Below are 12,937 nucleotides of genomic sequence, written 5' to 3'. Positions count from 1 at the left end.
GTCAAAATTCGATAGGATTCTGTCTATCAAGGAGAGGATGTCTATATTGTGGCTTAACAGGCCACGCAAGTTTATTATCTCCCATGGGCGTGCCAAAAAGACCCCAATCTTATCGGTTGGTACCTTGTGCAGTTGGTATCGCCGCACGATAAACTGCCTGTCCCAAACGATGAGGATTACAACTTTTACCCAAACACACGGGAGTTCTATCAACCAGAGGGGCTAGAAGGGAGGTTTGACATAGACATGTTTTCGCTGATGGGCATGGAAGTAGAGAATGACATTGATCAGGACAATGGAGATGAGGATGACGGAGAAGAGGTGCAAAATGCTAAGGACTTACAAATGCTTGAGCGATTATAGTTAGGGGATGACAATGATGACAACGATGGAGATGAGCCCGATTTACTCGACAATATTGATAGTGATGACGACACCTATGATCCAGCCGCTGCCGGTCGTGAAGAATATTTCTAATTCATGTAATACTATATTATTATTATTATTATTATTATTGCAATTATGTTTCGTTCATTTTGCATCTCTTTATAAGTACTTGTAATTTAACTGTGCTAATTGGTTTACTCTTTGAAATTGCAGGCACTCGACAAAATGCCGGGCGGAAGGTAGGCCTATCGGGGTTTCAACTCCCTCTACATGAGGGAGCGCTCACCACCCCACGCTGAGCAGGACCCCTTGCTGGAGCCACTGACGAGGAGGACGAGGAGCGGCCGCCCCCGCGGCCGTCCGAGGACGAGGGTGCAGCCGACTGCCACCCCATCGCTGGACGAGGATGACTAGGCGGTGGGCCTGCACATAGGAGGGGGTGGCACTTCCTCTGACTTGTCGGACCACGGGGAGGCGGCGATAGCGACACCAGGGGGTTCCACTAGCACTGCCTCTGGCTCTACCTCGTCGGGAGTCTACTTGCGTGGGCCCTCGTAGCTCCTGGCGCGGCCGATCCCACTTCACCGGCGCTCGGTGATTCGACCCAGCGGCGACAAGTAAGTATTATTTCACTACTATTTCATATGACATGTTGAAAATCGAACTGGAGACTAACAATTCTTCTTAATGACTCTTGCAGCAACTGGGAAGTTGTGTCCGAAACGGGCCGGCACATCAATGGCACCCTGGGCCTTCTGATTTGGCAGCACTACCCTAGCATGGTCACCTACGCCTCGGTGACTTCGCCGCCCTAGACGTGGGACCACTTCTACGCCGCCGAGGACAGCGAGTTCGGCACCGTTGCGGCGTGGATCAAGGCCGAGTTCTGGGTGAGTCCTCATCGCACTAAATTGGTCAATACTACGCATTCATTGGCCGTTCTTGAAATAATGAAACGATACATGATGTCTGTATGCAGGACTTCTTCAGGTGCGACGAAGGGTTTGAGGACCGGGCGGTGCGAGTGCAGGACAAGGTCTGTAGGTCCCGACTCTCGGACCTGTACCACGAGACGCGGCTCCAGTGCATCATCAACTACAGCGCCGACATCCTTGGTCAGGTGGTGAGGAAGGCCGATGCCAGGACCAGGATGCTCACCAAGGAGCAGTACCTCTTGGTAAGTACGAAACATTAATACTGACTCCTTCCATGAAGAATAGGTAGGCTTCATTTCATCTTCTGACATATCAATAACTTGATGGCATGCAGCAATGTCCTGATTGGTGCGCCAGGCACCGCCTCTGGTGGGAGGCCATTGTGGACAAGTGACTCTCAGAGGAGTGGGCGGAGAAGCACAACATCCGTCGGGATTGCTGCCTGCAGATGGGTGGGGCGCCACACCACCAAGGCAACCGAAGCCTCAGCGCGTACGCCCGGACATGGGTAATCTTCTTTGTGTTTTCATCTTTATTTATTTATTCTAATGCTCAATTCTCATTACTTGTAATCATCTTTGTGTTTTCCTTGCAGTCCTAGGCGCACCAAGGCCAGGAATGCAACGAGTTCATGGCGTACGCCCTAGCACACAAGGGCAAGGCGATGACCCCGGAAGTCACCTACAACCCAGCGGACGGGCCCGAGGCGTACACCAGCGCGAGCGTCCACAACAAGCTTAGCGAGTACACCTCGGTGGCCCGCGAGCGCCATGGGGAGGACTTCGATCCGGCCACCCAGCCCCTGGACATAGACCTCCTGATGAGGCTGGGAGGAGGGAAGCAACACGACCGGTACTGGATGGCGGACAGCACAGTCGACTCCGCCTCTATTCCCAACCTCGCCGAGATTCGAGCAAGGAGCACGAGCTCCTCCCTCCACATACGCTCTCGACAGTAGAGCTCACAGCAGCAGATGGCGGAACTCCAGGTTAGTACTGTTTTATTCGTCGTTCATTGCTTTTACACATCTACCTTGCATTTGCATTGTTTAAACATTGCGGGTGGAATGTTGTAGGCCGACTTGCGGAGGTTGGAGGCCCAGCAGGCGGCCCAGGTAGAGGCCCATCGGCTAGAGATGGAGGTTGTACAAGCCCAGAGGGCGACCGAGACGCAGAGGCTGCAGGACATGTTCAGCTTCATGGCGAGCCTTCAGACCTTGCCAGGTGTGGTCGTGCCCGAGTCGCTGCTCACTCTAGTTGTGGCTCCTCCTCCTGTAGGGACTCCGGTGAGTATATATGGTTGTTTATTCCTTTAGCTTGTGCGGTCCTCCTGTAGATACTTATGAATTCGCTTCTCCTTTGTGCAGCAACAGTCGGCGGGTTCGAACCCGACTCCTCAAGGTGGCCCTTCTCCACAGGCCGGGTGGACAACTGCCCTCCTCAAGGTGGCAGTTCACACTCCGGGTGGGGAGGCTGGCAGTAGGTACCGTTTATTTGTTTCTTTTCATGTTGCATGGACTTATGTTAGATTTAGCCTTATGTTGGACTACTACTAGAGACATATATATATTGTGATGGATATTGTCATGGATGATGCGAATGTATGATGGATTATGGACAATGGATTTGTATGTGATGTATTATGGATGGTGGATGTGTATGTGATGGGTTATGGATGTGTATGTGATGGAATATGGATGTGTATGTGATATATCCTGTGCTATGTGTTGATATATATATATGATTTCTTTGTTTGCGCTGATGGAAAGCAAAAAACAAAAAAAAATAGCATTTTTTCTCTCTTTGCCGAGTGCCACACTCGGCAAAGAGGGCTTTGCCGAGTGCCGTGATCATGGCACTCGGTAAAGCTGGGAACCAGAGACCCAATTTCCTAGCTTTGCCGAGTGCCAGAGCCATGGCACTCGGCAAAGATTTTTTTTTAAAAAAAGAAAAAATTTCTTTGCCGAGTGCAAGAATATGGCACTCGGCAAAGAATTTAAAAAAAAAGAAAGAAAAAATTCTTTGTCGAGTGCCGCTGAGGTGGCACTCGGCAAAGAGGCCGTTAGAGTCAACGTCGGTTTTTTTTGCCGAGTGCTGACGTGACACTCGGCAAAGGCTTTATCGAGTGCTCGGTATGTGGCACTTGACAAAGAAACCTTTGCCAACGGGCTCTTTGCCGACTGCTCTTTGCCGAGTGCGGCACTCGGCAAAGCCTTTACTGAGTGTATTTTGGGCTTTGCCGAGTGCCGCTGGCACTCGGCAAATTGCCGGTTTTCAGTAGTGCGCCCCTACAAATGCTTATTGCAGTAGTGTCAGAAGCAAGCAATAATCTAGGTACATGCATGCTTTTGGACATGATACATGTACGTAAGAGATCGAAGAATAGTCGGTGAAATTTGCAGGGCAATAGCACGGAGAGGACTCAGAGTTTACCTGCCGATCGATAACATATGTTATGTAATTTAAAGCAACCGTGGTGGTAATATCTCGATTAAGCAAAGGCTAAACGTAACATAGGTTGAGAAAATTTATGAACCTTCCGATGTTTTGTTTTGATGACACCTGGAATGCTTACGTGGCAATCAAGCACGCAAAACAATAGTAAAATGGGAAATTTCATGGGCAACACGCACGATTGCCAAACGTTGGCCTCTGGCAAATGAAAAGGGTTGACGACGCAGCCTGTCAAGTCTGTCACATCAGTGATTGATTTCTGTCTAAAAAAGGCGAATGTCAACTGAAGTTGCTTTATCCCGGCTGATTCTTAATTAGTTGCTAGCCACTAAATTCAGTTGACTATAGACGATGGTTCTGACGCAAATTCTATGATCGAGTAATATAATCTCAATCAAAATTCTTTTTCTACTACTCTATTGATAAAACAAGAAACTAAGTAACAGCATGCAGATAGGCCATTCTTGTTTTGTGAGGTCGTTAAATGCAAGATTAATTGGCCGAACTCGATCCCTTCATCATACGGTAGGTGCATATGGCTACATCATCACGACGTCTTGCATAATAATAACCACGAGTAGTACTATATTAAAAATTAGCTAGGAGATATATAATGGATTTCAATACTAGGAGCAAAAAAGGAAAGTGCATGACTCTGACACTGCACACGTTGTCCTTCAGTTTCGTGCATGTTCAAACATCAGAGGATGCACCGTGTAACTCTGTACGTGTCACACGTTGTTTTATTAATTTGGTGGGGAAAATATCAGAATTGAGGTATGTAAATGCATGCTAGATGGATGACGCCCAAGTAATCCAAGTTTTTTTTGTTTAATTTACACGCAGGAACCTAGCTATCCAGAAAATACAAGGTAATTATCGTCTCGTCGGCAAGAGCAGATTTTGGAACAATGTATATGTGATCGCAATGAACAATACAGAAAGAAATGGATAACAGATCTAGAAGGACCGGAGAAACACGGTTTGTGTCGTCGACGTGTGTGCTAATGCCTAGCTACATGCATACATATATATGCTTACATACCGACCTACGGCACATACGTGTCGGTGATGAGCGAAGGATCACTGAAAATAGCACGGCATTGCATGCAAGAGAGAAGACTAATTAAGTTAATTACTCCTAGAAATCGAGCTGCATACTCGCTAGCTTCATGGAGAAGCGAATGAATGGCGACACGTAATTAAGCCTGCATGCCGATAGACGCGCTCATGCATGCATACTACAGTAGCTAGCTAGAACACGGAAGATAAGGCTTCCAGGATTATACCATGGAACTTCCATGATTCTACCAAGCCCAAATGCTATATAAGCTAGCCCATGCATCTGAATAGCGTCCAGTACTACTGCCTCATCAAAATCAAAGGAAACACGATCGATCAAGGCAAGAGCAAGGAGAGCGAGATCACACACCTGAAGTTTCAGCTACTCGTAGGTAGACATGTCGAGAGCCTCAATGAACTCCGGAAGTAATGGTAAGCCTCTCTTATCTATTAGTAAAATTGTAAATAATGCTGTTTCTCTGATTGCACACCTACGTAGTACGTGCATCATATTATGTCATGCTTAACAAGTTAAATATGATATGTGCGCAGGGTTACATAGCGCAGTGCATAATAATAAATATTATTACCAGGGAGGACCACAGAGCCGTCCGGAGTACCCTCATCGACCACAGGCATTATCATCATCCTCTCCTGGTTAGTATCATCCATACCTTAGTCTTTGCAAACCTTTTTTTTTTTGTTTCATGATCTTTTGTATCGAACCTTTTTTTTTTGTGCAATAAAATCGCGCAGCAGGGGCTCAAACCCCTCCTGTTTCGCTTCAAAATAAAAAGCTACCATCATAGTTCAGTGTTTTTTTTTCCTTTTTTCGGCTCTCGCGTTACTACGGATCGGAGAGCAAAGCTCTATTCCATTTGGTTAAAGCTCATGATCAATTCTGCATCTGTGATATGCTGTACCATGCATCCACATCGTCCTTTTTTTTTTTGTTTACTGCCGCTTGCACGCCTTTCTTACTGTCCTCTTTCCCTATCGGTTTTAACAGAACATCTTCATCGATCTGAGTACACATTTTTTTTTCTCTCGCGTTACTACTATACCCCGTATAAAAAAAAACCATTTCAAACAAAAAACGTTGACTAGTCACACAAAGAGGAGGCATGACTGAAAAGTTCTGTAATTTCGCTCAAACCAAATGCTCAAAAATTCTCTCCATATTTATTATCCTTACTAATCCTTTCCGTTTGCCTTTCACTTGCACATGCACGAAAGTTTGTTTGTTTTCTTCTACACCTAATCTACTAGTCCTTTTTTCATTTTTTTTTCCTTTCATTCACTGTACGCGACTAATAGTAGACCTAAATATATTTTGTGTGCCTGCAGCATCGAGCTATATTGGTTTGGTGGATAAGGTACCGCCAACTGGTACTCCAGGACCGAAGTTCCAATCGCCTTACACCCAAGGTCAAGCTGGTCAAAACAAGAACAGAAACAAAAATGCAACAGGTACGTACGTGCTCACCTGAGGCATTTTGTTGGACTAGTATGTAGCTAGCTTGACAAACACTGACGTTCCAGTCTTTTTCGCCCCTACCAGCTAGCGGAATGTCTACTACCATGCCGTGATGGGTCAAATGTTAAATATATAGCATATGGTGGAGGAAGAAGATCGATCCATATGCATGTGTGTGCTAGCTAGTCGTATGGCAGGAAGAAAAAAATGAATTCTGTTTATTTATAATTCTGTTTGTTTATTTGATTCGTTGATTGTATTTGCACTTATATCCCTGACATAATGTATAATATGTAAAGACCCTTGTACATTCGTTTGTATACAGAGCTTGCATAATTTGTTTCTTACACTAATACAGAATCAGTTTCTACTAGCCGTGCTTTTTTTCATTTTATACTAGTGGTTATTAAAAAAAACCGTCGGTGTGAAAAATCTGTAAAAGTGGTGTGTTTCCCTAGCGTCAGCTTAATAAGAACCTCATGTATAAATTAATTTACACTAATTGTTGCCATAAGACTGCCACCGGCGTAAATCGATTTACAATGGCAATAGGCTTAAACCAACCGCCACTCTAAATAGTTTACGCAGGCCATTTATGTAATACAACAGTTGTTGACACAGAAATCATTATTGTTTCATGGGCAGCACGCACGATTGCCAAAAGGGATAAGACCAGTCTTAGTCCCTATAAAATAGGTGGTACACGATCGATTGATGTATCCAACATCCCATCAATAAATTTACATTTATAATACCATTTTTTCTTAATCCTTTTTCCAACCCCATGCTGTTGCTCATCACTTATCCGACGACCAAAGATGGTGCCCTAGGCTTGCCAACCGACCTAGGGCAACTTGCTGATATCCTTGCCCTGATGGTCCCTCCCAGACGAGAGTTTAAACGTTTCCTTTCCTAGTTTGCTCGAAAACTAGGCGTTCTTCATCACATAATCACGATTGGTTACCCTTTGCTAGTGTGCCTGGAAACTAGCCGTTCTTCGTTACATAAGCACGATCGGTTATCCTTTGGTAGTTTTCTTGTAAACCTATACCCGCTTGTCGGATACCATAAAAAGGGGTACCCTAAGCAAAAACCGAAAAATTGCTTAGACCTTGTAAATATCGAAGCCAAGAAACAACCACGGGCCTCGGCCGATTCTCCGATTCGCCCGAGGCCCCCTCGCCGCAAGGCCTCGGACGAGGTAACAACTCTCCGCCTCGACCGAGACCCCCTCGCCCGGGGCCCCAAACCGCAAGGCCTCGGACGAGGTACCGATTCTCCGCCACGCCCGAGGCCCCGCCCGTAAGGCCTCGGACGAAGCACCAATTCTCCGCCTCGCTCGAGGCCGGCTCGGCAACAACCCCGTCGCCTCCACCTTGACCGACTTCTCTGACAGGACGTCACGTCCAACTAACGCGTCCAACCACTCCCGCAACGTCAGCCGCACGTCGGCGCAGTACAGCAGAGTGGCCGACGGGACGGGAGTCACATCGACGCCATGCAGTCAGGGACAGGACAGGGCGGGGGTTACCGGCCGCTGTACTCGACACTATGCCTATAGCTGACACCCGTGCTGCACTGTGCTGCCTAACCCCTGCTCCAAGGACAGCGCGGCGTGGAGGGTCATGTCCGGGTCCCTGTAGCCTCGGAATCAGCATGAAAGACCAACTGCTCCTTCCGAGCCTCGGCTACCCACCTCCGCACCCTGTAGCCTCGGGACTCGCGAGCACCGAGCCCCCCAGGTTTAGCCTCTGCAACGACGGGGCCTCGGCACTCTATGCTGTCGACATACAGCGACCGGCACGTCGTCCACAGTCTACGCCATGCCCTGCGTCAAGCCATCACAAGAGCCCCCACGTCGCACAGGATCAGGCGTGACCGGCGCGTCGCTCCAGTGCACCGAGGACACGACCGCTCCACCGACCACGCCGCCACAGTTACAAGCTGTAGGGCTCGAACATGCCATCCCTGCCGAAGAACTCTACTCCATGTATCGCCCCTGTACTTCCCTTCGAGTATAAAAGGGAGTGACCGGGGCCGCTTCTAGGCATGGGAACACACGACCCGTAATTCACAGACACCCCGTTCGAGAAGGACCACACACAGCACTCTGTAATACGCACGCTCCTTCACTGCAAGAGATCAACATCTCAAGCAACCCACGCCGCTCCATGCAGAGACCTGGGACTAGCTCCCTCTCTCGCCTAGCTTGTAAACCCCTACTACAAGCACCTCGGTGCAAGGAATACAAGATCGCTCTCTCAGACTAGACGTAGGGCACCTATTGCCTGAACCAGTATAAACCTTGTGTCTCTTTGCATCACCATCCGGGATTAGGGGCACGCAGTACATTTTCACTTGTTGGTTGAGGACCCCCCGGTCCAAAACACCGACAGTTGGCGTGCCAGGTAGGGGCATACTACGTGTTAGCTTAATCATCCCAACAAGTTCCGGATGGCAGACCCCGTGCGATTACTGCGTCTCGGCACGGTGATCTGGTTCGGGAGCCTAGAGTTCATGTCTCTAGGATGTGGGTACGATATGGTACTCCTCACACCTAGAGCCACACCAACCAACGACGACATCATAGACTAGCAGCCTAGGCGCAAGCGGCACCTGGGCCACCACTCTCATCGCGCTCGCCAGGCACGACGCAAGCAGGACCACCCGGACACCGCGCGAGCTCAGGGCAACGCACCACGCTCCGCCGGTATCCCATGTCCGGCTGTTGGTATAGAGTCCCTGGCTGGGGACCTATCTAGCTTAAGCCTAGGCAAGGGAAAGACGCCGGTGGCGCACAGTAACGCCCCGTCATCAACCTCTGTCCCGCCACCTCCTAAGGAGTCGACCCCGGCGGAGCGGAGCTCGGTGATTGCACCATCCCTATACCCCTTCGGGTTGAGCAATGCCGCCGCCACCTTCGCTTCCGCCTACGCTTCTGCTCACGCGGAGCCCTCAGGACACCACCAATGTTTTGCCCTCAACTTTGCCACCACAACTTCGACACACACCCACGCTGACTCCTCGGAGGAGGACGAGGCGTGGACCAGAGCGGACTTCTTCGGGCTTCGTGACCCTGAAGCCATGCGTCGCTTCATGGCCGTGAGCGACTACTACTTTGGCTACTCCGACTCCGACGACGAAGGCACTTACGATCCCACTTGTGAGTGCTTCCACATCGGGCTCGGGATGCCGAGAGCGGGCGATGAGGACGAGGGGGCAGGCAATCGCTCCCCGCCCCGCGAAGGGGTGGGCGATGCCACACCTCCACGTCTCAAGGCCCCGACAGCGCGGAACAAGAACCCCGCCCACGAGGAACTTCGACGCCTAGACCTAGAGCAGCTCCGCAAACTTTAGGCCAAGGTCGAACAAGACTGACTCCTTCTACAACAGCTCTGAGACACTCTCGAGTAGGAGCAGCGAGGGCGCGGTAATGGCGGAGGAGCCCGACGGAGGGCTTGTGACGTCCACCACCGCATCAACAACGATGAAGGGGGCGAGCAACCCCCAATCTTCAATCGCGCTAGCCAGAACATCGCGGCGGCGGCGATGCTAGTCTAGACAATGCCCGAGCCCTCTACCACGGAGGGGCGACGGGTCCACGGCAAGCTCCGAGACCTCCTCGAGACTGCCATGGTACAGCAGGCCGAAAGTTCCGCCTCTTGACGGCGCGGAGGCGCTTCGGAACAACCCACGGCACCACCTCAGTAGGATAGAGAGGCCTCAGCTCGTCCCGAGCCCGCTCGGGCGCCGACAGCCAACAGGGCCCCCTCAGTGCACGACCGACTCGGCGACCGACGCGAGGCGCAAGGCGACCACGATGTGGTCAGCAGGAGACGACGCCACGACAATGATGGGCCAGCCCGAGGCTACCACCCGCACCACGGCGGTCGCTACGACAGTGAGGAGGACCGCAGTCCTTCTCCTGGGCCACCTGGCCCTTGAGTCTTCAGCAAAGCCATCCGCGGCGCTCACTTCCCAGCCCAGTTTCGGCAACCGGCCAACCTCACGAAGTACAGCGGTGAGATCAACCCCGAGCTATGGCTGGCCGATTACCGCCTGGCTTGTTAGGTAGGCGGCGTGGACGATGACCTGCTCATCATCCGCAACCTCCCATTGTTCCTATCAGACTCGGTGCGAGCTTGGCTCGAACACCTTCCTCCCTCATAGATCCACAACTGGCACGACTTGGTGAAGGTCTTCGTCGGGAATTTCTAGGGCACATACGTGCACCCTGGGAACTCCTGAGACCTCAAGAGTTATCGCCAGAAGCCGAATGAGTCTCTCCGAGACTTCATCCGATGCCTCTCCAAGTAATGCACCGAGTTGCCCCGCGTCAATGACTCAGAAATTGTCCAAGCATTCCTCTCTAGCACCTCCTGCCGAGACCTGGTCTGAGAGTTAGGCCGAAACATATCGACCACGGCAACCGCACTCCTCGACATCGCCACCAACTTCGCCTTGGGCGAAGAGGCTATTGGGGCCATCTTTCCAGACCATGACGCCATGGGGAAGCAGAGGGATGAGGCCCTCGGGGCCTCAGCCCCCACCTCCCCAAGAAAAAGAAAAAGGGTCGTCAGGGGAAGCAGGAGGCCCTCAGAGCCAGTCTAGTCGCCACAGCAGATCGCAAGAATCCCTGAGGCCCCGCCATAGGCCCCGGGCTCTTTGATGACATGCTTAAGAAGCCCTGCCCTTATCACCAGGGCTCGGTGAAGCACACCCTCGAGGAGTGCACCATGCTCTGGCATTACTACGCTAAGCTCGGGCTCCCCAACGACGATGCCAAGATGAAGGACGCCGACGACAGGGACAACGACAGGGATGACGGGCTCCCCAAGGTACACAACGCCTTCATGATCTTTGGTGGGCCTTTAGCATGCCTCATGGCACGTTAGCAAAAGAGGGAGCGCCGGGTGGTCTTCTCGGTTAAGGTGGCCACTCTCTGGTACCTCGATTGGTCTCAGGAGGCAATCACCTTTGATCGGGATGACCACCCCGATTATATCCCAAACCCCGGGCAGTACCCACTCATCGTCGACCCGATCATCGGCAACACCCGGCTCACCAAGGTATTGATGGATGGAGGCAGCGGCCTCAACATCCTCTATGCCAACACCCTGGAGCTCCTGGAGCTCGACCAGTCATGGCTCCGAGGCGGTGCTGCACCCTTCCATGGCGTCATGCCAAGGAAGCGCACGCGACCCCTCGGGCGCATCGACTTGCCCATCTGCTTCGGTACTCCCTCCAACTACTGCAAGGAGGTCCTCACCTTCGAGGTGGTTGGGTTCAAGGGGGCCTATCACGCCATCTTGGGGCGCCCGTGCTACGCCAAGTTCATGGTGATCCCCAACTACACCTACCTCAAGCTCAAGATGCTGGCCCCAACGGCGTCATCACTGTCAAGTCCACGTATGAGCATGCATACGACTGCAATGTCGAATGCATCGAGTACACCGAGGCTCTCGTGGAGGCCGAGACCCTCATCATCAACCTCGACTAGCTTGGTAGCGAGGCGCCCAACTCCAAGCATCGTGCCAGGACTTTTGAGCCCGTAGAGGCCGTCAAGCTCGTCCCGATCGACCCCGCCTACTCCAACGGCCGAGCGCTGAAGGTCAGCGCCACCCTCGATAGCAAATAGGAAGCAGTGCTCGTCGACTTTCACCGCGCAAACGTCGATATATTCATGTGGAGTCCCTCGGACATGCCAGGCATACCGAGGGAGGTCACTGAGCACGCCTTGGACATCCAGGCCGGCTCCAGACCGATGAAGCAGTGCCTGTGCCGGTTCGACTAGGAGAAGCGCAGAGCCATCGGCGAGGAGGTGCAGAAGCTTTTGGTGGCCGGATTCATCAAGGAAGTGTCCCATCCAGAGTGGTTAGCTAATCCCGTATTAGTTAAGAAGAAAAATGGCAAGTGGAGGATGTGTGTAGACTACACCGGTTTGAATAAAGCATGTCCAAAAGTTCCATTTCCATTACCTCGAATCGATCAAATCGTCGACTCCACTGCAGGATGCGAGACCCTATCTTTCCTTTATGCGTATTCCAGTTACCACCAAATCAAGATGAAAGACACCGATCAGCTCGTGACTTCTTTCATCACCCCATTCGGCATGTACTGCTATATGACTATGCCATTTGGTCTCAGAAATGCAGGGGCCACATACCAGCGGTGCATGACCCAGGTCTTTGGTGAGCACATCGGGCGGACCATCGAGGCCTACGTGGACGACATCGTGGTCAAGTCTAGGAAGGCTAGTGATCTCATCGATGACTTGGAAATAGCCTTCAATTGCCTCAGAGAGAAGGGCATCAAGCTCAACCCCGAGAAGTGTGTCTTCGGGGTCCCCCAAGGCATGCTCTTGGGATTCATATTCTCGGAGCACGGCATCGAGGCCAACCCAGAGAAAGTCTCGGTCGTGACCAACATGGGTCCAATCCAAGACCTCAAGGGAGTGTAGAGGGTTATGGGATGCCTTGTGGCCTTGAGCCGCTTCATCTCGCGCCTTGGCGAAAAAGGCTTGCCTCTGTACCACCTCTTGAGAAAATTCAAACGCTTTTCTTGGACCCCCGAGGCCGAAGAAGCCCTCACCAAGCTCAAGGCACTGCTCACCAATCCTCCCG

At 51.3% G+C, this 12,937-nt stretch overlaps 1 long non-coding RNA gene across 1 annotated transcript; it reads left to right on the top strand.

Annotated features, from left to right (window-relative positions):
* Window positions 1-5,142: 5,142 nt before the first annotated feature.
* Window positions 5,143-6,298, top strand: LOC136476381 (uncharacterized). The gene is made up of 3 exons (XR_010763559.1): window positions 5,143-5,269; window positions 5,390-5,494; window positions 6,185-6,298. It is a non-coding gene; the product is annotated as an uncharacterized lncRNA (long non-coding RNA).
* Window positions 6,299-12,937: the final 6,639 nt, after the last annotated feature.

The sequence above is a fragment of the Miscanthus floridulus genome, chromosome 8 (assembly GCF_019320115.1).
Source record: "Miscanthus floridulus cultivar M001 chromosome 8, ASM1932011v1, whole genome shotgun sequence".
Classification (NCBI taxonomy): domain Eukaryota; kingdom Viridiplantae; phylum Streptophyta; class Magnoliopsida; order Poales; family Poaceae; genus Miscanthus; species Miscanthus floridulus.
Note: the sequence above shows the minus strand (reverse complement) of the source record. Positions and strands in the feature narration are given on the sequence as shown.